The following is a 6444-nucleotide window of genomic DNA, read 5'->3' as shown; positions in this document are numbered from 1 at the left end:
TGAAGATGATAAAGATGGTGCAGGATAGGACAGAGTTCAGATCCATTATTTTTGGGGTTGCTATGAGTTGTGCTTGGCTCAATGGCATTTAACAACAAAATTAATTGTTCTCTGAGTGTCAGGGGATATGTAGACTGAATAATAGCCCTCAAAACGTCTATACCTAGTACTCAGAATCCAATCTACATAGCAGAGGCAATTAAGATAATGACTTTGAGATAGACTATCCTGAATTACTCAAATCTTTCTCTATCTCTTTCTCTCTCACTGCCATTGCCAACTCATAGCTGACCTCCCAGTAGGTTTTTAGAGGCTATAAATTGCTTGGAAAGAGACTGTGTATCTTTTTCTCACAGAATAGCTAGATTTGAACTGCCTGCCTTTGTGTTGGCAATAAAACTCCTTACCTATTAGGCACCCAGAACTTCCATATTACCCAAATGGGATTATGTTCCCTAAAAGAAGAACATAAACCTTCTACAATAATTTCAAGAGTCTTTTGTGGTGGATTACTAAAAGTATGAGCGGTTTTGTCTTTTTTTTTTAATTGTAAAGCTACCCTTTAAGGAACTGAATATTTTGTACAAGCAATCTATATTGCCTTCCCATCCACCACCAGATCTTCCTGATAAACAAACGGTGGCCACCAGATCACCAAGCACTGGCCATATTTTGATCTCTAGGCCCTTTCTAGATTATCCCCTATTTTGAGTTTTACATAAGTTTTCAAACTTAGGTTACAACACAATTTGAGTGTCCCTAGTGCAAAGATTCTGACTCACTATGATCCTATAGGAAACAGCAGAATGCCCACAAAGTTTCCAAGACTGTAAATCTTCACAGAAGCAGATTGCCTCATCTTCCTTCTAGAGAGTGGACTATTCTTTGTGCAGTATTCCATTTCTATTCACCCCCTCACCTCCGCACCTCTCAGTTACCCTCCTGTTTTCACAATAGTGGTCTTATGCAGTTTTTGTTCCAAGGCTGTAAACTTTATAGGGAGAGGACTATTCACCTTTCTTCCACAGAGTGGTTGCTAGTTTTGAGCTGCTGACCATTTGGTCAGTGAGGAAGAGAGGAAGATCTTCCATGAGCTGGACAGTGGTGAGAAGAGGAAGACCTTAAAGAAGATAGCTGACACATTGACTGCAGCAATGGGCCCAAGTGTGTCAGAGGTGGCACAGAGGAAGGCACAGGATAGGGCAGGGTTCAGATCTACTATTCATAGAGTTGCTGTAAGTTGTAATTGACTCTATGGTACCCAAAGACAACAGCCATCATAGTAAGTGTCTAAAAAAGGGAATTTTTGCTCTGTAATTTTATGGTGATTCTCTTTCAGTTTTATACTATTAACCTTAAAATTAATTTAGATGACTATGCTAAGTGCCTAGGAAAATGATCTATTTATAATAAATTGTTCAATAAGTGTTAATACTCATTACCATAGACAACAAGTAAAAGCATTATGCAATGATAAGGCCTTCTGTAGAAGCCAAATTGAACCATTCTAATTTGTATAGCCCTTTATAATTCCCTTAAATTTTATTCATTTCACAAACATGTTTATAACAAAAAAAATAAGTCTTTGCCTTTTTTTGGTAGCACGTATATCTTCTAATATTACAAACATTGATGATGCAGCTTTGAGGAATCAATCTAGGGCTGTCAGTCATTGCCAATGGAAGAACAATCTCAGTTAGTAATAACATGATAAGTACATTTCTACCAGGACAATATTGAAAAGATTTTCCAACATGCTCATTGAAGAAAGCATAGATATAGCTTAAAAAATTATATCCTCAGTGATACTAGTTATATTTTAATATTAAGCCTCTCTTGACTAAAGTTGAAAGAAATGTCCTTAAAATATCCTCATATTCCTGAATTATGTGGCTTCTAATAGATTTTTGATCTATCAGCAAATATGAGCCAAAGTTTTATTGCATAGCACGAGGGAAAGTAGATGGTCACTTGCTCAGGGTGGCACTCGGCCTGAAATGATAACTCAGTCTCACTGAGGGAGCTACCAGGCCAGCAATGACCCTGAGGAGGTTAGTAAATTACACAAAACCAAGCACACAAAAGCCAACCAACCATCAAACACATTTATTTATTCTCACTAAATACATTTCGCCATAACTTTCAAAATGCTGTAATAGAATGTTACAACTTTAATCTCTAATCTGGGCAGATCATTTTGAGGGAAAAATAAAAATAGCACACATATATATTTCTAAAAGTGATGTACCTGACCTACCTGGAAAAAGCTCAGCTTCTCAAGACTAATCCGATCTGGTTTGTATCAGCAAACTACATATTTTGTATAACAACTTGCTTTTTGAAGCAACAAGAGAACTCGGCTGTGCAGCTCCCATTCCCACGCTTCTATGACTAGAATATCTTTCTCTCACAAGAATAAATGTTAACAAGGTAAACCTTTCTTTTTTATTCTTAAGTGGTATATTCCCCCCACCCCAGGTGACTTTTACCCTCAAAATGTGAAGATCCAGCTACATCCGATCTTTTTGGTGCTCATATGTCTTTGCAAAACCCGAGAGATATTTTTCACCATTAATCTGTCCAGCTAATAAACATTGCAGTAAATGCCAGCAGCCTGAAAAGCAGAGGTGGATATTTCACCGGTTATGCTTTTCCACAGCTCCTTGATGAAGATGATGGACTAAAGCAACACTTCTGCATGATCTATTAATAGAGAACGAGGATTAATGAAGGATTATGTCATAATGAGTCTGCCTGCAGAGTAGCTTCAGTTCTGGTCCTTTGCTGCCAAAATACAGTTCTCATTTCCAACAAACAAAGTCTATCTGAGAGAAAGCACAGAGCCCCTTTAGAACTGGAAAGTCCTGTGCATAATAATGAATGTCTAACTCTTCTTTTGCCAAAGAGCTTCAGCACTTTCAATGTCATAGGTCAATGCAGTGATTCAGAGGGGGCCTGATCCTTATCTAAGCTTTTGCAACAAAATTAGAATGTGCTGTAGTCTTATTAAAGAAATGTTTGTTCCCCCATCAATGAGCTGAAAAGAAAGCAGCTCAATGTACTTTTGCAAATTACAGCAATAAACTGCTTGAATTAACTGCTTTATTACAAATATTTAATTATTCTGAGGGTTAAATATCCAACATTTTGGAAAGGCAAAATTAGCAGTCCACTTGATAACCTACTTCATTTAAAGTCTGTTACATTGGTTTATTTTTGTTTTTATTTTTATATTTAAATAATTCCAATTTCCATCATCATGAGTTCAGCCTATTCCTATTTAGAATAAAAATGAGAAAACACGCAGCATTTAATTCTGAAGTATGTTATCAAGAAAATAAAATTTGTAACCCATAAAAAATTATAAAAGAGAGAACTTGTTTTAATTTCCCGTGAACAAAAATGGTTTTAAAAATAATGAAATGCTACTTAAAACTCAAAGTAAAGGCCAGTCACATTTTGAGTTGACTTATTTAAAGAGTTAGATAAAATAATATTTATTATTAGTATGATTTAAAAATTGCTGTTTAAAAGTTGTTTAAAATATACTTCCCTTAAAATAGAAAAGACTATGAATTATAAGTCTATATTAAAAGAAACATCAGGAAATATCTGTTGAACAAATAGCAAATACTTTTAAGGGAAAGTTTTTCATTTCAGTAAAATTAAATTCAGTTAATCAATGGGAATATGTTTTTCATTTACTGGTATAGTGGCATCAACACATACAAACTTACTTGAAAAATCTTGCCATTTCATCTGGGTTATAGTCTTAAAATACTAAAGCAGAGGATATTTTGCCTTAGGGTAAAGGAAAATATTAACAATCACAAAAAAAATGGGTCTACTAGGGTATATTTCAACAGGGAGACTTATCAAAGCATTATTGCCATCTCTGTCCACTTACTGTTTGGATTCACTAATCTACATCACTACATTTACCATTCAGTACCAGAAAATCTGCCATGTAGGTCTCAACTCTTCATAGCAGTGCTTAAATGTGTATTCGGAAACTACAAAGTGCTGCATATATTTACAGCCTTTTTATACTACGATTTACAATTAATGACCTTAAGCAATGTCATGCATGTAAAACAAAATTATGAGACCACCCTGGTTTAGAGCCGAATAAAGATACAGAATCAAACTTCATTATCATTCAAATTTAAAAGGGGGAAAGGAACAATAATTAAAAAAATATAAGCCCAACACTAATATAGATAAGTCTATTTTGTACTTTTACTTTGTCAGAATATCCTCCTTCACTTGTATTTTGCTATTACCGGCTCAGGGTAAGTAGACAATTATCTAAGCTTAATGCCAAAAGCAATAATGCACTGAACACATTCAAAATCTTTGTGCCACATCAGCCAGTGCCTGCAGGGATAAAACATTTATCAGTTGCTCCTTAGAGCAATAGTGGGTTTCAAAATTTGGCTGCCCAGGCTGACATTTAGTGAAATCATAGTTTTAGCTTGATTCAGAACCCAACACAGGAAACCCTGATAGTGGGATGACTCTGCTGGCAGCTTGCCTCCTGATACCCGCATGAACTGTGGGCTACTTTCTGTTCCACTCCTTCCCATGAAAGAGGTCCTTTTACTTCCCTGCTATAGTTGGCACACTGCCCTTTTCATGGACCCAACGAACCGTCATCTTGGATGTAACAAATTAGTACATTCTCAGAATAATAATAAGTGCAGGCATGAAAACACTATTGTTTTTATTTGGAAGTGAAGTAACTCATTTTAGCTGGGTGACTTTTTCAGGGTAGCTCTATAGGGGTAAAAAAATTTAAAACCTCTTTCTCTGAAAAGAATGATCAATTCTAGGAGAAATATGACACATCATTTGCTGTAAAAATCCAGAGAAAGGAAAAAAAATAGAAAAATTGGCATTTGTCGTAGAGCCATTAAATAGAAAAGAGAAGGTTTGAAGGAAATACAAATGTGAAACAATAATGTTTCCATTTTAAAGTAAAAGTAGAAAAATAAGATGGGAAATTAGTACACTATATAGTGAATTTTTTATATCAGGTTTATATCTATTTGCTAATTTTCCTTTAAAATTGTGATGTGTGTGTGTGCGCGTGTATGTATATGCTTAACTAAGAGATTTTTTTAAAAAAATGACCTCCAAATACATTAGACAAATAATAATTAAAAGTTAAGAATCTTAAAGTCCTTTAGTATAACAGATATGCTTCATGTTAATCATAACATAAAAACTTCTTTTTAAAACTCTCATTTGTCAGTATCTAATCTATACATGGGTGGCATTCATGTGTGTTTGTGTGTGCATGTGCATCCATCATTGGGAATTTTTGAATTGTTCATAAATAAATATAAAATGTTAATATTTACAGATTTGCATATAAGTAAAATCTACTTTAAAGCAGAGCTATAAAATGTATAAGGAACACTTTTCTCTCATTATTCTGGAAAAAGCATTGCCGCTTCTCAATGTCAGAAACTTTGAAAAGTACAACTGCAAAAACTATTGTTATGATAGTCTTTATGACACCTTCAACTGAGATTTAACTGAGATTTGAATAGCAAGTATACTCCTTAAGCAGATGATAAAAAGAAATTAGAAGAACTGCCAAGAAATAGGAAGTCAGAAAATATACATATTTTTCAATATTTCTGATATTGTCCAATTTAGATGTCAGCTCAAAATGATAAGCTAGAAGGCAAAGCAATCATTAATCTACTTTCCATTTGCTCTATCTCTGATAACTTTAAACAAATTATGATATTTTATGTAAAACGTACCACAAATTTACTAAACTTTCTGGTTCAAATGTATTCAAGAATATCTCATTATAAATGGAGACAGTCCTGAAAAGGCAGCCAAGCATGACTAAAAAGATCACTCTTTTACACAAAAAAAATAGCTTTCTTATTTTACCCTTTGTTGAAAAGACATTTGGCCAGCCACAGGGGAAATACATAATCTACTTTTTATATTCAAATAATTTATTTGAAAACTCTATGGCTACAATGACCCTAAAACAATTCTGGGTTGAATATACATATTACATGGGTTTATGTGATCTTAATCACTGACTTGTTTTCATGTGTTAGCAATGATTTGGATAATTCTTTTAAAAAGAGAAAAATCACCTTCATATATCTAATAAAATTTACCATAAAGTAAAACCGCGGCTAAAACGAAATACATGGCCTTAATGTAGTATCATTTTGTAAATAATTTTATACATGAAGTTAAGTTTGAATGCTCTAGTCCTTTTCTTGTAACAATCTATCAATTTCAATCTAATATACATTCCAATACATAGTTTATCTGGGAACAACATGTCAAGAATTATGCCACATAATTTACCTTTTTACAAATACAAGTGAGAATACTTGTTCAATATTTTTTTTTTTTAAAAAGATAATCTCTCCACCTTGATTTGCTGTTTTCAATGGTGTGGATTTT

The sequence above is a fragment of the Elephantulus edwardii genome, unplaced genomic scaffold, assembly GCF_000299155.1.
Source record: "Elephantulus edwardii isolate Elephantulus edwardi_28Jun2011 unplaced genomic scaffold, EleEdw1.0 scaffold00031, whole genome shotgun sequence".
Classification (NCBI taxonomy): domain Eukaryota; kingdom Metazoa; phylum Chordata; class Mammalia; order Macroscelidea; family Macroscelididae; genus Elephantulus; species Elephantulus edwardii.
This window is presented reverse-complemented; position numbering follows the sequence as displayed.